This window comes from Bos grunniens, chromosome 5 (assembly GCF_055505025.1).
Source record: "Bos grunniens cultivar Pamir isolate PY7600 chromosome 5, Bosgru_T2T1.0, whole genome shotgun sequence".
NCBI lineage: Eukaryota > Metazoa > Chordata > Mammalia > Artiodactyla > Bovidae > Bos > Bos grunniens.
In genome coordinates, this window is record NC_141169.1 from 113537388 (window position 1) to 113561664 (window position 24277).

Below are 24277 nucleotides of genomic sequence, written 5' to 3' on the forward strand. Positions count from 1 at the left end.
CCAGGAAATCTTCCTCCACCCAAGGATGGAACCCAGGTCTCCCGCATTGCAGGCGGATTCTTTCCCAGCTGAGCCACAAGGGAATTCCGTTTTAAGGGGAGGAAGGAGCCCAGACCTGTGTAACTGGGTTTGCCCGGCAGAAGCGGAGGGGCGCTCGGCCCAGCCCTGCAGGTGGCGCGCACAAACGCCATTCCCATTAGACAGACCAGGAAGCCGAGGCCCAGAGAGGCCGCTTGCCGAGGTCACACGCAACCCGTGTGCCCGCGCTGCCTGCCGCTCGGGCAGCGTCCTGTCAATCCCGTCCCCAAGCCTGCGACCCCTGGCCCCCAACAGTGCAGTACCCGCCTCCTGCTCTGCGGGCTTTTTTTGACCCGGGCGCAACCCCCGGGGCAGCCCCCCCCCCCTCCGCCACCTCCACTCCCACTAAGGCCCAGCCTGCCTGCCCGCCCAGGCCCTCCCACCCCCGGCCCAGCCGCGCCGCCTCGCTGTGGCCCCCAGGGCCGCGCACCTGCCTGGGGTGGGTGGCGGGGACCGGCACTTCCGGAGGCGGGGTAGGGGTGGCGGGGCCCGCGTCTACTTTTTAGCGATGGAGCCTCGGCTGCGGCCTCCCGGCTCCCGGGCGGGGAGCGGGGTGGGGGTGGGGTTGGGGGGAATCTGAAAAGGGAACTCGGACGCGAGAGCAAAACGGTGGCGGTTTCGTTCACCCAGATCCGGACACAAAGGCGCCCGCGGGCAGCTCGGCGCGGGCGGGCCGCCCCGAGACCCCGCGGCCGCCGGGGCCCCGGGGGCTTCCGCGGAGGAGGGAGACCCGGGCGGCGGCGGCCGGCTCGGTCCGGCCACACCCCGACACCTGGGCCCGGGGCGGAGAGAGCCGCGCCCTAGGGCTCCGCTCTTTCCAACCTTTGTTCTGGCTTCAGCGCGCGATCCCCGGGCCCCTCCACCCTGGCCGCAGGGCTCAGTGCGGACCTCGACCCTTAACCTTCGCTGATCCGCGGGCAGTCCCGCGGTCTCGGTCCCGGGCGGGGCGGGAGTGGGCGCGCGCGCGGGGTCCCGGCGGCTGCACGTGCCGGGCCTCAGGGGGCACGGAGCCCCGTTCTCGCCCCGCTGCCGCCCAGGTGTCCCGGCCGCTGGCACCGAATCGGGGGTTGGGAGCTGCGGAGGCGAGCCCACTGGAGCGCCCTGGACCCCTGCCCTGGTGGAGAATATAGACAGGATCAGGGCCACGCTGATAGTAGTTAGTGACTGTCAGCCCTCACTATATGGGTGAGATCACAGCCTCAAGGGCTGACCCGAAGAGCCGGGCGAGAGTTCCTGTCCTTAAAGTTACAGGAAAGTTGGTAATCTTGGATTTTTTTGTTTAATCATATTATGGAGGATTTTTTATCATAAGCGAAAGTCACGATGGTAAGATGAGTCCCCCAGGTGCGCAGCACTCAGATACAATTATAAGCAGGTGACCATCTGGTTCTGCCTGACCCTCACTCTCCACCCACGGCCCCGACCTGTCATTGTGAAACAGATCCTTGGCATCGGGTCAGATTTCAGTTGTGCCCCCTGAGACACTTACTGGCTTTTGATGAAAAGCCCTTTGTTTGTTTAGAAAACATTTAAAAAGCTGAATAGATTAAAACATTAAGGAGTGGAGATAAACATGAAGATAAAGGAGACTGAACAGAGGAAGGAGTGGAAAGACTGAAATGATGGGTGAAAGCCCAGGCCATGCTTTCCGGGGGTGGGGGGGCGGGGTGGGGTATTAAGTTCCCAAAGTGAGAGCTTGAGCAGAGAGGAGCCAGGGAGAAGAGGTGTGATTCCGAAGGTAGAAGTGACTGGATTTGCTGATGGATTAGACAGAAGTCTTGAAGGAGAGAGGCTTCGAGGACGGGAAGCTAGAAGAATGGCAGTGCTTTGAACTGACTTGAGAAGACTAGGGGAAGATTTGGGGGAAACCAAAATGGAGTTTGGTATGTTACACCTGAGCTGCCATTGAGATATCCAAGTGGAGATACCATGGGGAGGTAGGTATTTAAAGAGAATTCCCAGGGATGAGAGCAGGGCTAGAGATTCCAAGAGTGGAGTTTAACTACTGGACCACCAGGGAAGTCCCAAGGGCTAGAGATTTAAATCCGGAAGTTGAGAACTTGTGCTGCTGCTGTGTCGCTTCAGTCGTGTCCGACTCTGTGCGACCCCATAGACGGCAGCCCACCAGGCCTCCCGTCCCTGGGATTCTCCAGGCAAGAACACTGGAGTGGGTTGCCATTTCCTTCTCCAATGCATGAAACTGAAAAGTGAAAGTAGAGTCGCTCAGTCGGGTCGGACTAGCGACCCTATGGACTGCAGCCTACCAGGCTCCTCCATCCATGGGATTTTCTAGGCAAAAGTTCTGGAGTGGGGTGCCATTGCCTTCTCCCTGAGAACCTGTAGTGTATTTAAAATCACAGGACTGGAATAGATAGTGGCCAGTGAAGTTGGAGGGAAATCAGGAGAGTGGTCTCTCAGAAGTCAAGGGAAGAAAGCGTTCCAAAGAAAGAGAGAGGGATTGACAGTGTGGAATATCATGGAGAGGTCAAGGAAAAGGAGGACAAAGAAAAAGTGACCATTTAATCTCATAACTGGGACACCCTTGGTGAAGTTGGTGGGAGTAATTTCAAAAGTGCAACATAGTTGAAAGCCAAACCAGAGAGACCTGAAAGAACATGAGTGAGGGAGTGATTAATCTTTGGAGAAACTGTGATGTGAGCAGAAACTAGAGAAATGAGGCCAAAGGGAGCATAAGGTCAAGATACATTAAAACGAAATGACATTTTAGTACAGAGAATTTAAGACTTACTAGAGAGTAGAATAATATAATGAACCCATACCCGTCATCTAACATCTGTCTTTATCAACATACAATTTTGTTTCATCCATACCTGCCTAGTTACTTTAAAGCAAATCTTAGAATTCATTCTCTTTCAGTCATAAATGGACTTCAGTATGTATCTCTAACAGGGAAGGATTCAATCTTTCATAGTTAAGAACTTAGTTTTTTAACATAACTGCAAAATAATTTTCATATCTAAAAGCAATTAACAGTAATTCCTAAATAATTATCTAATAGCCAGTCACCAGTGTTCACACTTTCCTGATTATCCCATAAGTGATTTTCTAATAATTTGTGTGTTACAGTCAGGATACAAATAAATCCATATATTGCACTTGATTGATTTGTCTCTTAACCCTCTTTTAACCTATAACATTTCCTCTCCTTTAAAAATTTTTTAAGAAACCAGATCATTTGTATTTTAGAATTTTCCACACTGAGTTTTTCTACATTGGCTCTGTGGTAAAGAATCTGCCTGCCAATGCCAGAGACATAGGAAATGAGAGTTCAATCCTGGGTTGGGAAGATCCCCTGGAGAAGGAAATGGCAACCCACTCCAGTATTCTTGCCTGGAGAATCCCAGGGACAGAGGAACCTGGTGGTGCGTCCAGGAGGTTGCACATGACTTTGCAACTAAACAACAAAAGCAACATCTTTCTAATTGTGCTGGGAACTTCCTGATGCATCCCATAAAGCCTCGTTGTCTCTTGGTGATTGATCAGGTGTTTTCAGCCTGATCCTTCTATTATAAGTTCCCCATCAGCCTGTCACCCTACAACCCTAGTCATGAGTGTTCTTGAAAAAGCAATGGTGAAGAGAAATCCTCCCAAGGGGCAAAACTGGAGTAGTGTATGTCATTGTCTACATGGTCTAGACTTGGGGATGACCTGAAATTAGACTTACAGGCCGTAACTAACAGAGACTTGAAGGGACAGGACTGGAAGACAAGTAACCAGAAAACTGCCACTGCTGAAGTCAATTTAGTCGTGTCCAACTCTGTGCAACACTATGGACTGCAGCCTGCCAGGCTCCTCTGTCCACAGGATTCTCTAGGCAGGAATACTGGAGTGGGTTGCCATGCCCTAACTCCGGGAGATCTTCCCAACCCAGGGATCAAACCCAGGTCTCCTGTATTGCAGGCCGAGTCTTTACCACTGAGCCAGCAGGGGAGTCCAACAGGAAAACTAGGGAAGAGCTATGTAGATGGGGGTGCTCAGAACAGGCAGTGTGGACCTATTTGTGTCATATTTGAATGCTCTTCACAGGATATCTGTTGCAGAGGAGGCTCTCAGTATTATCAAGTGGACAAAATGATACATTCTGCGGCTGTCAGTCAGCCTCTTTCCCTGGCCACCCTGGTTCAAGTGGGTCCATGTGGCGAGGATGAAGATAATATGCACAGCTAACAAGGCCCTCCCCTCAACAAGCTGCCCTGGCTTCTGCCATTCCTGAGTGTATAACCTCCCAAGCAGAGACCAGCACTCACCTCCCCAACCCTGCATGCCATCATCCCCCAGGGACTAGCCACTTGCTTGTAGGCTGGTTACGCTGGACCCCTTCCATCGTGTTGGCAGCAGTTTTCCTCTCTAGAAAAACATACATCCTGTCATCAGTGCTTCTCCCTGCATCACCGTCCATAGTCTCTTAGAATGCCTTTTGCACTTGCATAGTATTCCGTGCAACATGTATTTCATAGTATTCCATTGCACATCCAATCAAGGGACTGGCTTCCTAGCAAAAGAACTGTAGGTGTGAGCACGCGTGCATAGAATTCAGTAGTGTTACTATGTACCCCACCACCTAGGGGCAGCTGGCCTGAAAGATGGTGGAGTGACCTACTGGAAGTTCTTTTCTGATGCCGGTTGAGAAGAACACCCTGAAAGGATGGGAGTCTGTCTTACACGTGCTTTCTTGCACGTGTGGTCAATACGTGGGTGCTGTTTGAAGGTCTAGACAGGAGCAGCACCTCTCACTGTTACACCTGCTCAGCTCCTTCTCCCACACCTTTAGCTTGATGGGAGGCCTTAGTTCCCAAAGAAGGAATTTGTCCTAATATTAGGGGACACAGCTATGGTTTCATTCAGTTGGAATCTGGATGTTTGGCACTTCCCATCTGGTAAAGAAAGAGGTTACTCTACTGGCTGGAGTGATTCACCTGAATTCTCAAAGCAAATTGTTACTTACAAATCCATCACATGCTCAGTTGTGTCCAACTGTTTGCCACCCCATGGACTGTAGCCTGCCAGGCCCTCTGTGCTTGGGATTTCCCAGCAAGAACATTGGAGTGGCTTGCCATTTCCTTCTCCAGGGGATCTTCACGACCCAGGGATCAAACCCATGTCTCCTGCATTACAGGCGGATTCTTTACTGCTTGAGCCATGGGGGAAGCATCGTTACTTAAAAAGGGGGCTACAAAACTGTGTCTGGAATCCCAAGGAATCTTCCTTCATTTTCTCTCAGTGAAGGGGAGGAGCCAGTCCTGCTGTCTCTGGTGGTTATGGTGAATCTAGGTGTTTAAGTTTCTCTTAAGGCATCTACTCAATGTCACATCCGGGCCTCAGAGCCTCACTCCTCTTTCTAGTCCCTAGCAGAGGAGACTTGCTGGGCTGCGAGTTCAGCCTTCTTTGTAACTCATAAATAAAATCTTGGATCTGATTTCCAGCACTGTCTGTCCTCTGGGTGCAGGAGATGAGGGTCTCTTTAGATGGTGACTTTCTGGCTTCCACATCATGCTCTGAGTTGATTGTTGACTGACTTGAGCCAATTGTTTTCTTCCTTTTGGGTTCTTGTGGCAGTTAAAACAGCCAACTAGGGACCTCCCTAGTGATCCAGTGGCCAAGAGGCCGTGTTCCCAATGCAGGGGGCCCAGGTTCCATCCCTGGTGAGGGAACTAGATCTCACATGCTGCAGCTAAGACCCAGCGCAGCCAAATAAATAAATAAATATATTTTTTAAAAAGCCCCCAGATCCTTATAATCCCTGATCCTGGTGTTTTTCATGCAGTAGCATCGTTGCAGATGCCAATGCAGCATCTTCTACTGGTACTGCATCCCCATCAACCAAAGATGAGAGTCTCAGTCCTTGTGCTGGTCCAGCATATTTGGGGTCATCTCCATCCCACTCACCATGAATAAGAGTCCTCATTGCCATCTGGCTGGCAAGTGATCCAATTCCAAAATCCCGTTCTGAGAGCTTACTTCCTAGAACCACTTCTGGTAACGTCTTACCTTAGATTTCATCAGATGCAGGTCCTTAGGCAAGAATCTGAGAGCAGGTAACTTATTTTGAAAATGAAACCGGGAAGTCCCAGTAAATGGAGTGGAAAAGTAAGACAGGAAAGGTAAGGAAGCTGATGCCCAGGATGTGGTTGATATACAGGGTACATTAATGATAGGTTACCCCTGGGGGCTTTCCTGGTGACTCAGATGTTAAAGAATCTGTTTGCAATATGGGAGACCTGGTTCGATTCCTGGGTTGGGATGATCCCCTGGAGAAGGAAACGGCTATCCACTCCAATATTCTTGCCTGGAGAAATCCCATGGACAGAGGAGCCTGTTGGGCTACAATCCACGGGGTTGCAGAGTCTGACACAACTGAGCGACTAACAACAGCACCACTGTGGGCAGCTAGAGATCATCACAGACTCCCTTTGGAAGTGGTGCAGAGCAGTCCTTGGGATGGTGCTACTCTGGATTAGGGAAGCACGCTATTTATCCACTAACTTCTACTTCCCATCCTTCAGGGCTGCTCCTGGAGTGTTAATTTCCTGGCACTTTCGTACTGCCCACATTCAGTCTGAGTAAGTTCCTGCGGCCCAAGAAAGTCCTTCAGGTAGAGAGTCTTTGGCGCTTGCACTGGGAAGCCTAGGGATGCAGAGGAATAATGGGTGCTTTGAGGAATTGGTGGAGGAGGTGTGGTACTATCATGATGGCCTCATCGGAGTCCAAGCTCCATGGGCCCCTCCTCCAGGTGTGCAGGTTCTCCAGCTCTAGCTCTTGCCTTTGTCCTCCGGGGCCCAAGGCAGGTGGTGGCCACCTGCAGTTACTGTCTCTGTGTTAACTCCAGCCTTGCCTTTTCAGTCCTACGATATTTGTTCAGGACTTCCCTGGTGGTACAGTGGATAAAAATTTGCCTGCCAATGCCAGGGACAGGGGTTCAATCCTTGGTCCAGGAAGGTTCCACATACCTCGCAACAAATTAGACTGTGTGCCACAACTACTGAGCTGGAGACCTAGAGCCTGGGAGCCTCAAATACTGAGCCCTGGCGCCAAAAGTACCAAAACTCATGTACCTAGAGCCTGTGCTCTGCTACAAGAGAAGCCACTGCAGTGAGAGGCTTGCACGCTGCAACAAAGAATAACCCTTGCTTGCCTCAACTAAAGGAAGTCCAAAGAAGACCCAGCGCCACCATAGGTCAATAAAACATATTTAAAAAAATCTGTTTAACCAATTTCCCTCGTTAATTTCTCCCTGCTAAAACAGCTAGTTTTGTCTCTGTTCTCCTGCCTGGAAATGAACAAAGGAATTAATGAATGGAGAACACAGAGCAGCATGGTAAAGAACAGAGTGAGGGGGCAGCATACGACACGAGTATGCGCCCAGCCCCTGTGTGCCAGCTGCCTTAGGGTTGTTGTTCAGTCGCCCAGTCGTGTCTGACTCTTTGTGACCCCATAAACTGCAGCACGCCAGGCTTCCCTGTCCTTCACATCCCTCTTGGAGCTCACTCAAATTCATGTCCATCGAGTCAGTGATGCCATCCAACCATCTCGTCCTCCGTCGTCCCCTTCTCCAGAAGGAAACAGGTACAGTCAGTTCCCTATACATGAATCTTCAGGCTGTGGACTTTCAAAGATGCAAACGTGTGTGCCAGCCCCTGTATGCCAGCTGTCTACTGTACTACTGTACTTTTTGAGGTACTGTACTGTAAGATTAAAAATGTTTTCTTTATTTTTTGTGTTTGTTTTTTAATGAACATATGATTTGTGTGAAAAGTATTCTAAACCTTGTACAGTACTATAAAGCCAATTGTGTTAGTTGGGTACCTAGGCTAACTTTGTTGGAGTCGTGAACAGATTGGACTTACAAACTCACTCTCGGAATGGAACTCATTCGTGTGTAGGGGACTTCTGTAAGAAAGTATTTGGGAAGCACCCAGGAAGCATCTGGGTTTCCCTACTGTCTCAGATGGTAAAGAATCCACCTGCAATGTGGGAGACCTGGGTTCGATCCCTGGGTTGGGAAGATCCCCTCGAGAAGGGAACAGCTATGCGCACTCCAGTATTCTGGCCTGGAGAATTCCATGGACAGAAGAGCCCATGGGGTTGCAAAGACCTGGACATGACTGAGAAGCTTTCACTTTCAGGCAGTGTCTTGGCTGTGCCTGGTGTGTGGATGGTTCCTGTTTTCCCTTCCTGTCTCTGTTTCATCTTCAGTTTTATTCTGCAAACATTCTCCTGACGGGCGCAGTCCAGGCCCTGTGCTCAGAGGGGGCTGTGCAGGGATGTGAGTCTACCCTCTTTGTCAAAGGAAACCCCAATCTTATTGTCTGAATGTTGAGACTGGCTTGACCCTTCATGGATGTAGATTTTTCAGAATCTTGGTACATTCTCTGCTCTATTGATATTGATACTTCCCTGTGGCCTCAGACCTGCCATGTGGTTCCACCTGCCTGGAGCCTTCGCCTGTGATATTCCTGTGCCCGGGAATGTGGTTTCTCCTGTTCTTTCTTTCTGTCTCAACAAACTCCTGCCTCTCTTAAGACCTAACTGAACTATTCCATCTTCAGTCTCTGACTTCCCTGTATAAGACTGTTGCTTCCTCTTTGGAATTTACATATGCATACATACATCTATCATGGCCTGTATTACAAATCTTTTTTTTTTTAATCTGTTTTTTCTCCAGAGTCTGACCTCCTTTTGGGCCTCATTCATCCCTGTATCTTCATTCATCCTCACAACCATCTTTTTTGAGTCTCTGCCTATCCAGGGCGTGGGAGCAACTCAGTCAGTGTCTGTTGACGGGATGAATGAACTGGTGAGCGGTTGCTACCCCACGGATGCTATGTTGCTAGGTGACAAGCTCTAGCGATGATTAGAGAGGAGGGGGTGATGCTGGTGCGTGAGATGAGAGTCTACACATCTTCCCGCAGAATCAGGGAAACTTTGTGGGTGGAATTTCCACACTTCAGGGCTGCCAGCGTGCCAGGGGTGAGGTTGGGCCTCCAAAAGTGATCTTGGAAAAAAAAAAAAAACTGATCTTGGTTGTGCGTGGGGAGAGGAAGGACGGGGGAAGGAGTTGTGCTAGAATCTTTCTAGTGTGTAAGAGGCCATCTCTCCTGCACCCTTCAAGTTGAGAATCCCTGAATTAAAAGCTTTCTAAATAAGAGTAGTGAGGAAACCCAGGAGCGTGGGTTCAATACAAGAGTCTACACAGCTGCCTTCGAGGATCAGGAAGGAAAGGAGGAGCAAATGACTGAAGGCCAAGGAGGCTCATGCCTGGAGGGAGCCACTGCTGCTCAGCAAAGAGACAGTCACTAGGAAGAATTGTGGGCCCCAGGTTGCAAGATCTTCCAACTTTCCAGGAGAGGCCCCCAAGCCCAGGTTTTAATATGAGATTCCTTAAGTTTTCCATGTTAAAAGTAAATCTGGATTTCTCAAAGCCAGGAATTTTCAGACTCAGTCTCCCCCGGCCCAATACAACTCTTTTCTGTAAGCCCCAGCCTGGAGAACACGTTCCCAGGGGGCCTTTCCCCAGCATCACTGGCTCTTCTGTTCATTCAACACTAACTAAACCCCAGCTGGGTACCAGGAGCTGTGTCTGGTGCTGGAAACGCATGGGTGGAGGTGTCTCTGCTCTTGCCAACTTTCGTGAACCCCCATATTGCAGCGTCTTCCGTAACTCTGTTCTTCCTCGGATTTGTTGGTTTCCATGTCCACAATTGGCTCCCTCTCTCTTCTGTGAGTACCGTGAGAGCAGTAATAGCATTGTGTGCATCTCTGCAAGAGGACAATTTGTTGTTGTTGTTAGGTTGCTAAGCTGTGTCCTGGGACTTCCCAGGCAAGAACACTGGGGTGGGTTGCCATTTCTCATTCTTGTCCTGAGATCATCCACATAGAGAACTCAGCACACCGCCTGGCACATGGGCCTTCAAAAAATATTAATTGTAGAAAAAAACATTAGCCAACACTTATCATCATAATCCAAACACATATAATAAATATTAAAATGAAAATACTAACAGTATGCATGCGTGTGAAGTCGCTTCAGTTGTATCCAACTCTTTGCGGTCCAATGGATTGTAGCCGCCAAGCTCCTCTGTCCACGCAGATTCTCCAGGCAAGAATACTGGAGTGGGTTGCCATGCCCTCCTCCAGGGGATCTTCCCTACCCAGGGATCAAACCTTTGTCTCCAGAATCTACCTGCATTGCAAATGGGTTCTTTACCACTAACGCCACCTGAGAAGTCCACTAATAGTATAACAAGCAACAAAGGAAAGATAGCAACCCACCTATACTGAGTACTTATCACGAGTGTATCTTTATTATCCCCATTTTACAGATAAAAAGGATGAAGTTTAGAGGAAGACAATTAATATAGCCAAATTTCTACTAGTGAATTCACAAAGCCAGGTAATCTGGCTTTTCAGAACCGTGCTCTTAAGCACTGTGCTCTACTGATTCACTGATGTTGGGCATTTCACTGGAAATTCACTTCATTTGGGCATTTCACTGGGAATTCACTTCATTTGGGCATTTCATTTCACTTCACCAGGCTTCCCTGGTGGCTCAGACAGTAAAGAATCCGCCTGCAATGCAGGAGACCTGGGTTCGATCCCTGAGTTGGGAAGATCCCCTGGAGAAAGGAATGGCTACTCACTCCAGTATTCTTCCCTGGAGAATCCCATGGACAGAGCCTGGAGGGTTACAGTCAATGAGGTTGCAAGGAGTCCGACATGACTGAGCGATTAACACCTTTACTTCTTTCACTACTGATTCACTGAGGTTGGGCATTTCATTTATGCTAAGAATAATCAGTAACTCTGGCAGTTCTGATCACTGGTAACTCTGGATCCCAGTCAGAAAATATACCTGGCCCTCCTCTTGAGTTGGTGTAGAAACTGGGTGACCAGGTGAAGCCCAGGGGAGGTGTTCTCATAGCGTGGCTGGAAGGCACAGGATGGGCAGGGCTCTCCTTTTCCTGACCCTGCTTGTCCCTATTTCTCCTCGAATGTGTGTCTCATTCCTCTGGCCATGGCCAGACCTCCACCTGGTGGGAAAGGCAGCTGCTGACAAACCCCAGCCCCCACTTTTGAAGGTCATAACCTGAAAGTGGAACCCTGTCCCTCCTGATGTCCCTAAGCAAATGGATGGGAAGGAACTGATTGGGCAAGACAGGGCTGCATGTTCCTCTGACCAGTCACTCTGGGTTGACATTGGGCACCTTCATTATCCAAACCCTGACTGCTGGACCCAGTCCCATAGTTAGGTGGCAGTCAAGGCCCTGGGCCATAAAGAAAGTTGAGTGCTGAAGAATTTATGCTTTTGAACTGTGGTGCTGGAGAAGACAAGAGACTCTTGGGCTGCCGAGAGATCAAACTAGTCAATCCTAAAGGGAATCAACCGTGATTATTCATTGGAAGGACTGATGCTGAAGCTGAAGCTCCAATACTTTGGCCACCTGATGGGAAGAGGTGACTCACTGGAAAAGACCATGTTGTTGGGAAAGATTGAAGGCAAAAGGAGAAGGTGGCAGAGGATGGAATGGTTAGATAGCATCACCAACTCAGTGAACATAAATTTAGCAAACTCTGGAAGATAGTGGAGGACAGGGAAGCCTGGCGTGTGCAGTCAAGGGGGTCACAAAGAGTTGGATACAACTTAGTGACTGAACAGCAACAACAAGTCCCTAGGAGTGACCATCCTGCCATGGGATGGGGTAGAGTCAGCCTCCCAGTGGAAAGAGAGATGCTTGGAAAACAAAAGCAGACATCACTACAAGGAGGCAGGCAAATCACGGACTCATTTCAACACACGGCGGTTGGTACTGGGTTCTGAGTCTGAGTCCAGGAAGCTGGGGTTGAAGGAAGCTGGGCTGGCTGGCATAGCCTGGCACCTGGGGTAGCACAGCTGAGCAGTGACCCCCCCCCCTACTGTCCCCCATTCTCCCTGGAGACTCACCTCTCCCATGATTCCCTAGATTCTCCCTCTTGGTTGCAGGAAAAAGAGCCACAGATTGGATATGAGAACACTGGAGCTTGTATCTAGATCTGCACCCTGGCTGTGTGACCTCAGGCTGGTGGCACCAGCAAGGGAGGGACCTATTCAGCAGGCTGTGAAGAACAACGCAGGAGTGAAGGATCCAGTGGTTAAGACTTCGCCTTCCAGTGCAGGGAGTGTGGGTTCTATCCCTGATCAGGGACCTAGGATCTCACATGTTTCCCAGCCAAAAAACCAGAGCATAAAACAGAAGCGATATTGTAACAAGTTCCATAAAGACTTTAAAAATGGTCCACATCAAGAAAAAAAAAATCTTAAAAAAAAGTTATTTATTTTTGGTTGTGCTGGGTCTTCATTGCTGAGCAAGGGCCTTCTCCAGTTGTAGCAAGCAGGCGCTACTCTTCCTTTCGGTGCCTGGGCTGCTTACTGCGGTGGCTTCTCTTGCTGTGGAGCCCAGGCTCTAGGTGGGCAGTCTCTGTAGTTGTGGCACACGAGTTTTGCTGCCCCACGAGGCATGTGGAATCTTCCCGGACTGGGGATCAAACTTGTGTCCCCTGCTTTGGCAGGCAGATTCTTATCCACTGTACCACCAGGGAAGTCCAAGAAAAAAATCTTAAAAAAAAAAAAAAAAGAATGAAGGACCACCGCTTGGCTCACCACTGAGCCTCTCTGTGGACACACCTCCTCCTTCCCACGCCGGCCCTTCCCTCTGGTGATCTCTGCATTTGTCCAGTAGGCAAGGAGGAAGACAAGGGAGAAAGAACTGGACCTAGAAGTGTGAACCCAAACAGCCACTGGGTGGCCATTTCTATGTGCTTTTTTAAAGTAAAGAAGATTTAATGAAGGCTTCTCTGGTAGCTCAGCTGGTAAATAATTTGCCTACAATGCAGGAGACCCCAGTTGGATTCCTAGATCAGGGAGAACCCCTGGAGAAGAGATAGACTACCTACTACAGTAAAAGCCAGCCTAGATGGGTGAGTATCAGGAGACTAAACTGCTGTGTGGTTGCCTTGGCAACCAAAGTTGATAGTGATAAAACCTCAGAGCCACAACACCGAGAAGCTGCAACGTACAACCTGTGTGCAGGTTGGAACAGTCAAGCGGTGTCCTGGGTGTTCCGGGTGGGAACCTCTGGGAAGGAGCTGGGTGATTTCCCTGGATATGAGGAGCTGGGGGTGCTGAGCATCCAGTCACCAGTACAGCAAAGAAATAACCCCACTTGCCAGCCCCGGCCTGTGCTCCAAGGGGCGGGTCACCTCACTCTGGAGTACTGGGGACCGACAGAATTTTGTCTGTCTTGGCTGAACCCATTCAGGTGTGTAGGCAAGAGTTCCAACTTGCCTAAAAGCAGAATTCCTGCCTAAAAGTGGGTCAGATGCCCTTGTGGGCTTGCTGTGTCACAAGGACCCGGGGCAATCCACTCTTTTGGTTTTCCCCTTCCCCCACCCTCCCCACCCCTCCTCCCATTTTCTTCCTCAGAATTCCACTCCCCTCTGTCTCCCACCCTGGAAACTCTTCATCTCTTCAGCAGCTCTCCTCACTGCCTACTTTATAACTAAAAAAAAAAAAATGCTCCGTAACATGGAAATAGGGAATCATCTATAATCACAACCAATTAATACAACAAGTTTTGGGTAGTGCTGGCTTACCTTATCCCCATAATTATCATTTAGATGTCGGTTCACAGAGCAAATGAACCTTAATCACCAGGGTGGGAAGCTCCTTTCAGATCTGTCTCCACCCACATCTGACATCAGTTCTGCTGTTTTATTCCAAAGCAAAAAGATCCTGCCTAGGCTAAATTCTGAGTTGGCTGTGCATGAGTGAAATCAATCAAGACTCTGCTATGTACTTTGAGGCCTTCCCTGGTGGCTCGGTGGTAAAGAATCTGCCTGTCAGTGCAGGAGACACAGGTTCAATCCCTGGGTTGGGAAGATCCCCTGGAGAAGGAAATGCATGGCAACCCACTTCAGTGTTCTTGCTTGGAAAATCCCATGGACAAAGGAGCTGGACACACGAGTGACGATGCAGGCAAAGTAAGATGCAACTTACAACATCAGTGTAAGAATTGAATTGAATTGAAGAATTTAATTTAATTTAAATATATTTGAAGAGTTTACTTATCAGAAATGATAAAGCAATAGATGCAACTGAAAGTTAACAATTAGAAAACAGCTGATTCCATAATAGGATAGCCACTATCTTGACAGCTTGCTAAGTAGCCATTGCAAGTGAGAGTCATAAAGACAATGTTGCAACATGAAAACCACTCCGGCTGCATTATGTGAAAAAGCAGAACTAGAAATTTCATGTACCCTTAGGACTGTTAGAACAACGCCTGGCAACCAGGAAGTACTCACTAAATGGTTGTTGTTGTTCAGTCACTAAGCCATGTCTGACTCTTTTGCGACCCCATGGACTGTAGCTTGTCAGGCGTCTATCTGTCCATGGAATTCTCCAGGCAAGGATACTGGAATGGGTTACCATTTCCTCCTCCAGGGGATATTTCCCGAACCAGGGATCAAACCTGAGTCTCCTGCATTGGCAGGTGGATTCTTTACCACTGAGCCACCTGGGAAACATCCACTATAATGGTAGATACTGTTAATAGGTTGTAACGGTGTCAAAGCATGTATGCTCCTGGAAGAGACCATGAAAGGAACACACAAAGTATAACTGATTTTTGTGCTGAAGGAGTGTGATTTTTTTTCACTCTACAAATGACATTCCCAAATAAAAATTTGATAATAAAAAGCCAACAACTCAATTTAAAATGGAATTGAAAATTTTTTAAAAAAAGAATAGAGAAATGGACAGAGGATATGGACAGATGGTTCTCACAGTGAAAAAACAAATGATTCAAACAAATGAAAAAGTGTTCAGTCTGCCTAGAATAAGAGAAACATACATGATAATCAGCCTGACATATCCTTTTGAATTTATCAGATCGGCACCGTCCAAAGAATTTGAAAACACTGTGTCGCAAGAGTAGAGGGAAACAGGTGCTCTGGTACCTTGTTTATGAGATTGTAAGATGACACAGTTTAGGCTAGCAATTTGGCTATATTTAGTAAAATTCTAAGTGGATGAACCCTTGAGCCACCACTGCTTCCAGGAATTTATCCTATGATCTATGTACACTTTTGCCAAATAACATGAAAAATCTATATATTGCAGCATCGATCTAATATCAACTGATTAGAACCAGTCTAAATGTCCACTAATAGAGGATTTGCTTAAATAGTCCGTACAAAGGAGCACTCTATAGCCTTTAAAAGGCAGGGGTGTGGTTGGGAAGCAGCTAAGGGTATTCAAATGAACAGGGTTAGAGCTTCCCTGGTGGCTCAGATGGTAAAATGAACAGGGTTCACTGTGAGTTATGAAGTGATGGAACAAGGTGTAGAATGGTGTGTTCAGTGTGTTCCCTTTGTGTGAATAAGGAAAGCATGTTAATCACACACAGATTGGCTCCATAAAGATGCCCAGAAATCTCTGCAATGGTACCTGGGCTGGGGTGGGACAGAGTCCCTTAGAATGGGACTGACTTTGCAGCATATACTTTTTTTGGTAACTTTTTAAATTTTGTAGCTTTTGTACATATAACCAATCCAAAAACTAAAGTAACACCATATTAATTTTTAAACGTTGTCAGTATTCTTTTTTTAAAAAATCATGATCCACGAGAAGTTTTCTTAATCCAGGCTTGCAGAGATCACCTGGTTTGGTAGAATAGAAATGAGGGGGTTTTGAGCTCCCTTTTCTGGTTCAGCCTCTGACTCAAAGGGTCTGGGTGAACAGTTTCATCCTGACTCTTCCTTTCTCATCAGCACAGCAGGGGAATCGGCTTCAGTAATCAATCAATTCCCTTTCACTCTATGAGTACCTTTGAAAATATCTTACTGTTTACAAATAAGAAAATATCATTCACAATCATTTGTGAAAGCAAACATTCTATTAAAGTAAAATGTACAGGAAAGCACACAAATGGTAAGTGTCCAGCTAGGTGAATAGAGCGAACTTACACAGGTAATCATGGTGTTGGAGAAGACTCTTGAGAGTCCCTTGGAAACCAAGGAGATCAAACCAGTCAATCCTAAAGGAAATCAACCCTGAATACTCATTGGAAGGACTGATGCAGAAGCCAAATCTCCAATACTTTGGCCACCTGATGCGAAGAGCCGACTCATTGGAAAAGACCCCGATGCTGGGAAGGATTGAGGGCCGGAGGAGAAGAGAGCGACAGAGGATGAAATGGTTGGATGGCATCATCAACTCAATGGACATGAGTCTGGGTAAACTCCAGGAGTTGGTGATGGACAGGGGAGCCTGGCGTGTTGCAGTCCATGGGGTCTCTGTCAGACACGACTGAGCAACTGAACAACAGCAACAGCCCAGGTAATAACCTACTTCTGTGTGGACCACAGAACACCACTGACACCCCCAGAAACCCTGCCCAGTCACCACCAGTCGCCAGGGCTACCGTCCTCCCCACCCCATAGATTCGTTTTGCCAGGGACAATTAAAAGCAAATCACCCCACCAGCCCAAACAACTCTTTCCATGTTTGCACTTTTCCTTTCAGTCGTTTCAAGACCTGAACAAGCAGGGCAGATTGCCAGAAGGTCCTGCCAACGACCCACGTGTGTTTCCACCACCTGCCAGTTTTTGCTGTGAGGAGTCTAATGGCAAATAATGGTTAACACTCTTCTCCTCTCCGCGGCCTATTACAATGTTCAAGGGAAAATGCCATTACAGACATTTCTAGACAAATCACACAGAAGCAAAGTAAACACGTGGATGAATGGTCTGGAATGCACTCTCATCAGATAATGGAAAAATCCAGGCTGTCTTCTGGTGCCCTGCACTAACATCGCCTGGGGCGTGTGTCCGAGTCCCCTGGATGGTGGTCTCCCTGCCTCTGCCCGTGTGGCCGTGGCGGGGAGCATATATTTGGGCGCATTTGTGGAATCCGCAGGATTAGCTGACTTCCTGTGTGCCCCAGGGTTCACCCGCCAGGACGCAGGCAAGATGCACAGGGCCTCTGGCTGGAAGACGAGTGTAGCCTCCCCGGACGTCCACTCTGCTTCCCCGTGTGCAGGGTCTGTGGTGTCGGAAGACCTCAGTGGATTCAAGGAAAGTTTGCCCAGCAAGCCTATAAAGCCGCCACCCTGGGCTTGAATGGAATGGCTTGGGGGAGGGGGTAAGGGGGAGTGTTTCTGAGCCTCTGCCTGCACCCACATCCCCACCCCCACCCCTGGCAGCCGCCCCGCGGATCGCTCTGGCTGGCTTGTGCCATCGGTGATTTATGGGCCTCGGGGCCCAGCTGTTGGCCGTGCACGCGGCAGCTGCTCAAGGTTAAGGGGGCCTTACTGAGGGACTCGCGTCACAGGATGGCTTCGGTGCAGTTGTTCCCTCCCGGGGTCAAGGTGGTGATCATGTTGCGGGTCTGGGAGCCAATACCGGAGAAGGAGAGGCGACAGTCCCCCACCCCGCAGGCAGGCACACATCCACCCCTCACCCAGCTCCAGCTAAGGCCCAGCCTCTACCCTTGGTCTCAATCTTCTCCGTGGCCCACTGATGCCAGGCTAGCAGAGCTGAGTGGTTGTCTAGGAGCAGGGAGTCCACTCCTTCAGGAACATCGTTAGTGGGAGTTGCTCCCGGTTGACCCTGACTGTCACCCAGCCTGGGCGTGCATCAGGGCAGGGGCTGAGAGCAGAAGGGAACAACCAGCTCTTCGTGAAGCCCGTACCGTGTCTGGGCCCCTCGCCAAATGCTTTCCTTGCATTTTCTCATCTATCTCCTGCAACAAGCCAGTGAGGTAGTTTTGACTCAGATGTCCCTGAACCTCCTGAAAACTGAGGTTCAAAGTGAAGGAAACGGGCCAAGATCACACAGCTAGCTGCCTGTCTCTGGACCCAGAGCTTTTAACAACTAAGGTGCTGTGTGTCAGGTGGTCTGCAGAGGGTACAGTATTTCATCTCCTCATCAACTCTAAAAGGCCAGCAGTACTAGCCCCATAAAATTAAAAGATGCTTGCTCCTTGGAAGGAAAGCTATGACAAACCTAGACAGCGTATTAAAAGGCAGTTTGTCGACACACGTCTGTCTAGTCTAAGCTCTGGTTTTTCCAGGAGTCACGTACGGTTGTGAGTTGGTCCGTAAAGAAGGCTGAGCGCCAAAGAATTGATGCTTTCGAACTGTGGTGCTGGAGAAGACTCTTGAGAGTCCCTCAGACAGCAAAGAGATCAAATCAATCAATCCTAAAGGAAATCAACTTTGAATATACATTGGAAAGACTGATGCTGAGGCTGAAGCTCCAATACTTTGGCCACTTGATGCAAAGAGCCAACTCACTGAAAAGATGCTGGGAAAGATTAAGAGGAGGAGAAGAGGGAGACTGAGGATGAGATGGTTAGATAGTATCACTGACTCAATGCACATGAATTTGAGCGAACTCCAGGAGATAGTGGAGGACAGAGTTGCCTGGAGTGCTACAGTCCATGGGATCACAAAGAGTTGAATGTGATTTAGCAACTGAACAGCAGCTAGCCCCATCTGGGAGCTGAGGAGTCAGGTGTGCTTCTTTCTAAGGTCACGTAGGCAATGAGCAGCCAGGCTGAAACTGCCCTAGTGCCCTTCTTCCTACCTCTTCACCTAACTCCATCCTCTACTGCTTCAGGGGGGGCTTCAGAGGGGCCCACCATGGACTTTTTGCCAAAGAGGGCAGAGTCTGGGGTTAGCCCTACATCCTGCTTGCTCTTTCCTGCCCACTCGGCTGCCTGGGACATACTCGGCCCTTGCCCCTTCACAAAACACTCCTCTCCCTTGGCCCACATCACATGGGTATCTCCCACCCCATTATCTGCTCCTATTTGGCCTTCTTTCCTGAACTCCCCTCCTCTCCTCTTTTCCAGCGAGGAAAGGTCCCAGGACTTGATCCCAAATCTTCTTACCCGCCTACTCATCTCTCCAGTCAGATCTCTCCCGTCCCCATCTGTGGCCCAGTAACTTTCAATTTATTTCTCCTGCTCCAGCCTCTCCTCTCAGGAGTCATGCCTGATTGCTTCCTTGCATTTTTTGAACTGTATTGAGATATAATTCACACACCATACCATTTGTTCACTTAGAGCGTACAATTCTATGAATTTCAATATATCCATGGAGTCGTGCAACCATCATCATATAGTCAATTTTAGAACATTTTTATCACCCCCTAAAGAAACCCCATACCCATTAACAGTCGCTCCCCACTTCCCCTCAACTTCAACAGGCCCTAGAAACTAATCTTATTTCTGTCTCTATGAATTTGCTTATTTCTGCACATTTCATAAAATGGGATCATTCATACAGGCAATTCCTTGGATGTCCAGTGGCTAGAATGCCACGCTTTCATTGCCAAGGACTTGGGTTCAATCCCTGGTTGGGGAACTAAAATCCTGCAAGCCAGTGGGGCAGCCAAAAAAAAAAAAAAATGGGATCATGCAATATGTGACATGCTGTGACTATAATGGTGATGTTTTATGCTTTCAAGTTTTATCCATGTTGTAGTATACATCAGTCCCTCCTTTTTAAAAGCCAAGTAATATTTCACTGTATGGGTGTATTGTATTTTCTCTATCCATTCATCCAGTGATGACCATTCATGTTGTTTCCACTATGTTTAACTTTTTGAAGAACCGCTTAGCTGTTTGCCACAGAACCGCATTATTTTACATTTCTACCAGCAGTGTATGAGGATTCCAAGTCCTCCACACCCTCACCAACACATGTCATTGTCTATCTTTGACTGCAGCCAACCTAGTGGAAGGACTATTCACTAGACTGACTGATGTTCCCTGTGAAGGACAGGGAACCCAGGCGTGCTGCAGTTCATGGCATCACAGAGTGGGACACGACTTAGTGACTCAACAAGAACAAACCTAGTGGATGGGAAGTGGGATCTTGTTGTGGTTTTGATTTGCATTTCCCTGATGGCTAATGATGTTGAAAATGTTCTCATGTATTTATTGTTGATTTATACATCTTTAGAGAAGTTATTTGTCCTTTTATTATTGAGTTGTAAATGCTCTTTACATATTCTGGATGAGAGTATCTTTTCACTTTCTTGATAGTTTTCCATAATGGCTGCACCAATTTATATCCCCACTAACGATGTAGGAGGCTTCCCTTTTCTCCACACCCTCTCCAGCTTATATATAGATTTTTTAAATAATGGCCATTCAGACCAGTCTCACTCTGGCACCTTATTGTAGTTTTGATTTGCATTTCTCTAATAATTAAAAATATGTGGGTGTCCCTGATGGCTCAGTGGTAAACAATCCACCTACCAATGCCAGAGACACGAGTGCCGTCCCTAATCCAGGGAGATCCCACATGTTTGGAGCTACTAAGCCTGTGGGCCACAAGTATTGAACCTGTGCTCTCGAGTCCAGGAGCTGAAACTACTGAGCCCTCTAGCTGCAGATACTGAAGCCTGAGTGTCCTAGAGACCCTGCTTCGCAACTAGAGGACCCACTGCATTGAGAAGCCCTCACACTGCAGTTGGAAAGTGGTACTTGCTCCCCGCAACTAGAGAAAAGCCCAAGCAGCAACAAAGACCCAGAACAGCCAAAGATAAATAAATAAATAAATAATCTGGAATGCTTCATGAATTTGTGTGTCATCCTTGCACTGGGGCCATGCAAATATTCTCTGTATCATTCCAATTTTAGTATATGTGCTGCTAAAGTGAGCACCTGGATGAAGTTTTTTTCCTTGCCTGATTACCCTATCTAGAACCTCCAAAACAATGTTAAATAGAAGTGATGATAGTGGACATTCTTGTCTTGTTCTTGATCTTAGGGGTATATCTTGCAGTTCAGTTCAGTCGCTCAGTCGTGTCCAGCTCTTTGCGACCCTATGGACTGCAGCACACCAGGCCTCCCTGTCCATCACCAACTCCCAGAGCTTGCTTAAACTCATGTTCATCAAGTTGGTGATGCCATCCAACCATCTCATTCTCTGTCATCCCTTTCTCCCACCTTCAATCTTTCCCAGCATCAGGGTCTTTTCCAATGAGTCAGCTCTTCGCATCAGGTGGCCAAAGTATTGGAGCTTCAGCTTCAGCATCAGTCCTTCCAATCAATATTCAGGACTGATTTCCTTTAGGATGGACTGGTTTGATCTCCTGGCAGTCCAAGGGACTCTCAAGAGTATTCTCCAACACCAGTTCAAAAGCATCAATTCTTTGGTGCTCAGCTTTCTTTATGGTCCAACTCTCACATCCATACTGGAAAAACCATAGCTTTGACTAGACGGACCTTTGTCAGCAAAGTAATGTCTCTGCTTTTTAATACGCTGTCTAGGTTGGTCATAGCTTTTCTTCCAAGGAAAGAAAACCTTTTCTTCCATCTTTTAATTTCATGGCTGTAGTCACCATCTGCAGTGATCGAACAGTATACCATTCAGTCTTTCACAATTATGTTTGTAGTTAATTATGATGGGTTTTTCATAGATTATCTTTGTTAGGTTGTGAGAGTTACCGTCCATTCTTAGTTTGTTGAGTATTTTTATTATTAAACGTTGGATTTTGTCAGATGCTTTTTTCTGTATCTATCGAGATGATCATATGGTTTTTGTCATTTATTTTATCCATGTGCTATATTACATTAATTAATTTTCAAATCCCCAAGACCATCGTCAAGGTCAAGAAGACTCACAGGATTCAGTATGTAGTCATACTCACAGCTAAGTTTTATTATAGTGGAAGGATACAGCACAAAATCAGCAAAGAGAAACAGCATGTGGGGCAAAGTCCAGAGGAAACCAACACAAGCTTTCAGCGTGCTCTTCAAGTGGAAACATACCTAACACCTCCAACAAGTCCTGACAATGCGTGAGATGTTGTTTACCACAGAAACTCATTTGAAATTCAGCGTCCAAGGTTTTAAATAAAGACCAGTCATTCAGGCATCCTTTGCCTAGCATGGACCAAAATTCCAGACTCTTAGAAGGAAAGGAGGTATTTAGTTAGCATAAACCACATTATTTGTATACACAGTATAGGCACAGTGAACTGCACTTACCAGTCCTGAAATTCCCATTTCCAGATGCCAGCCAAGGGCCCACCTTGCAAACCAGCATTTCTAAGGATAGCAGTCTTAAATTCCATGTGTTTACTCCTTTCTGCACAAGATATTAAACCAACCTTGTATTTCTGGAATAAATCCCACTTGATCATGGTGTATAATCCTGTTACATATTTTTTATTTTTATTTACTTATTTATTGAAATATAGTTGATTTACAATATTATGCTAATTTCTGCTGTACAGAAAGTGATTCAGTTATACACATATATTCATTCTTTCCTTTTCATATACTTTTGGGTTCATTTTGCTAGTATTTTGTTCAGGATTTTTGTGTCTAAATTTGTGAGGGTTATTGATCTGTAGGTTTCTTTTCTTGTGATGTCTTTGCCTAGTTTTGATATCAGAGTAATACTGGCCTCATGCAACGATTGGGAAATTTTCTCTCCTGTTTTTGGAAGAGTTGGCCCTTCTAGTCTTTGGAAGATTGATGTATTCATTTCCTTTTGCTGCTGTAACATGTTATCACAAACTTAGTGGCTTAAATTGACAAATGTATTCTTCTACAATTCTGGAGATTGAACATCCAAAAATCAAAAAGTGAGGGACTTCCCTGGCAGTCCAGTGGTTAAGACTTCCTACTTCCAATGTCATGGGTTTGACCCCTGGTCAGGGAACTAAGATCCCACACGCTGCAAGGCATGGCCAAAAGAGAATGAAGTTTTTAAAAAAGGTCCAAAAATTGAGGTGTAATGGGACTGCTTCCTTCTGGAGGCTCCAGGAAAGAATTTTTTTTTTTTTTTCTTGCACAAATGTTCACACATTACTTTCTTTTTATTTATTTAGTTTTGGCTTTGCTGAGGCTTTGTTGCTGCACTGGAGCTTGCTTTAGCTGTCGCAAGCGGGGGCTACTCTTCGCTGAGGTGCACGGACTTCTCATTGCAGTGGCTTCTCTCGTTGCAGAGCACGGGCTCTACATGCACGGGTTTCAGTAGTTTGGCACACGAGCTTAGTTCCTCTGCAGCACGTGGGATCTTCCTGGATCAGGGATCGAACCCATGTCCCCCGCATTGCAGGTGGATTCTTATCCACTGCATCACCAGGGAAGCCCTCCAGGACAGAATCTTTCTGCTTCTTCCCTTTTCCAGCTTCTAGAAGCTGCTCATGGCTCTTTTCTCCATCATCACAGCCAATTGAGTAGTAGCTTCTTTTCCAGACTCTTCTTCCCTCTGCTTCCTTCTTGACATGGCATCCTAACCCTGACTCTTCCATCATCCCTCTTATAAGGACCTTTCTAATTACATCAGGCCTACTCAGAAAATCCAGGATCATCTCCCTATCTCCAGATTCTTGGCTGAATCACATCTGTAAAATTCCTTTTGTCATATAAATTAACACTCACAGGTTCTTTGAATTGCGACAGACAAGGGAATCTTTGGGGAACCTTTATTCCACCTACCATAATTTTTCTTTGAATGTTTAGTCGAATTTGCCAGTGAAGCTATCTGAGACTGAACTTGTCTTTGTGGGACATTTAAAATTATTAATTGGATGTCTTTATTTACAATAGGCGTACTCACATTTTCAGCTTCTCCTTCTTTTTATTTTTTTTTTAAGTCACATCCGACTCTTTGGGACCCCGTGGACTGTACAGTTCATGGAATTCTCTAGGACAGAATACTGGAGTGGGTAGCCTTTCACTTCTCCAGAGCATCTTCCCAACCCAGGGATGGAACCCAGGTATCCTGCATTTCAGGAGGATTCTTTACCAACTGAGCCACAAAGGAAGCCCAGGTTCTTCATTTTTGGAATAACTGTATTTATTTTTGGTTGGCTGTGCTGGGCTTTGTTGCTTCACGGGCTTTCTCTTGTTGTGGCAGGCAGGGGCTACTCTTTGTTCCAGCACGTGAGCTTCTTACCGTGGCGGCTTCTCCTGTTGCAGAGCACGGGCTCTAGGGCACAGACTCCATGGTTGTGGCACATGGGCTTAATTGCCCCGAGGCACATGGGATCCTCCCGGACGAGGGATCAAACTCAAGTCTTCTGCACTGGCAGGCAGCTTCTTTACCACTGAGCCGCTAGGGAAGTCCTTAGCTGCTTCTTCAGGGAGTTTTAATCGTCGTGCTTTTCTAGAATT

At 47.4% G+C, this 24277-nt stretch overlaps 1 non-coding gene across 1 annotated transcript; it reads right to left on the reverse strand.

The window, feature by feature from the left end:
* Positions 1–20702: 20702 nt before the first annotated feature.
* Positions 20703–20809, reverse strand: LOC147373136 (U6 spliceosomal RNA). The gene has a single exon (XR_015165004.1). It is a non-coding gene; the product is annotated as a U6 spliceosomal RNA (small nuclear RNA).
* Between the last annotated feature and the right edge of the window lie 3468 nt (positions 20810–24277).